Consider the following 1345-nt stretch of genomic DNA (forward strand, 5'->3'; position numbering starts at 1 on the left):
TCTCAATGTCACTTGGGAAGCTATCAGTAGGTTTGGGAATCTTCTCAGCTAAATATCCCACCTGGAATTCCAGCTTCCTAATGGTTTCTCCTTGGTTCTTAATATTGGCTCGCACCTCCTCTTTGAACACCTTATTTTCTTGAATCTCTTGGCTTATTCCTTCAAGTAAGGCTTCAATTTTAGAGAGCCTGTCATCAATTGATGAGTGGTTCGGAGCAGATGTGCTGTTTTGGTTTTGATAAGTATGTGGAGAGTTGTTGTTGTGGGGTTGTTGAGATGTCCTCTGGGTGAATTGTTGGTGAGCTGCATTATTGTTAGAGTTGTAACGTCTCTGGTCTTGGTTTTGATCTTGCTCACTTTCCCACCCAAAGTTCGGGTGATTTCTCCATCCAGGGTTGTAAGTCTTGGAGTATGGATCATAGTTTTTCCTTGGTGAACTCCCAATGTAGTTGGCTTGCTCCTGACTCCCTTCTGCTTCTTGGTTTACTCCTTCTTGTGTTGTTGATGAAGTGGAGATTGCTGCTACTTGGTTCATCTCCATCTTCTTGGTGAGGTCAGCCAGCTGCTGGGTAATGAGCTTGTTTTGGGCCAACAGAGCATCTACATTGTTTAGCTCCATCACTCCTCTTGTGTTCCTTCTTTCGGAAGCATAGAAGTAGTCGTTTTCTGCTACTGTTTCAATAACATCTATGGCTTCCTCAATGGTCTTCTTCTTGTTCAAAGACCCTCCAGATGAATGGTCTATTGCCTTCTTTGACTCATAAGAGAGCCCTTCATAGAAAATGTGCAGCTGGACCCATTCGTTGAACATGTCAGGTGGACACCTCCTTGTTAAGTCCTTGAACCTCTCCCATGCTTCATACAGAGTCTCACCATCCTGTTGCCTGAAGGTTTGAACATCAGCTCTCAGCCTATTGATTCGTTGAGGAGGGTAGAATCTTGCTAAGAATTTGTTCACCACATCCTCCCAAGTTGTCAAGCTCTCCCTTGGGAAGGATTCCAGCCACTTGGCTGCCTTGTCTCTGAGTGAGAAGGGAAATAAGAGCAATCTATAGGCGTCAGGATGAACGCCATTAGATTTCACTGTGTCACATATTCTCATGAAGGTGGTCAAATGTTGGTTAGGATCTTCTTGAACACCTCCTCCAAACGAACAGTTGTTCTGAACAAGGGTGATGAGCTGTGGTTTAAGTTCAAAGTTGTTGGCATGGATTGTTGGCTTTTGGATGCTACTTCCACAATTGCCTGGGTTTGGATTAATGTAAGAGCCCAAAACTCTTCTATCCTCTCCAGCATGATTTGCTCCACCTCCTCTGCCATGGTTGTGAGTCTCTTCTTCATGATG

General features: G+C 44.3%; 1 non-coding gene across 1 annotated transcript; it reads left to right on the plus strand.

Moving 5' to 3' along the window:
- Positions 1-809: 809 nt before the first annotated feature.
- Positions 810-913, plus strand: LOC148579911 (small nucleolar RNA R71). The gene has a single exon (XR_015899585.1). It is a non-coding gene; the product is annotated as a small nucleolar RNA R71 (small nucleolar RNA).
- Positions 914-1345: the final 432 nt, after the last annotated feature.

Source organism: Arachis ipaensis, chromosome B10, assembly GCF_059453495.1.
Source record: "Arachis ipaensis isolate K30076 ecotype BB chromosome B10, ASM5945349v1, whole genome shotgun sequence".
Classification (NCBI taxonomy): Eukaryota; Viridiplantae; Streptophyta; class Magnoliopsida; order Fabales; family Fabaceae; genus Arachis; species Arachis ipaensis.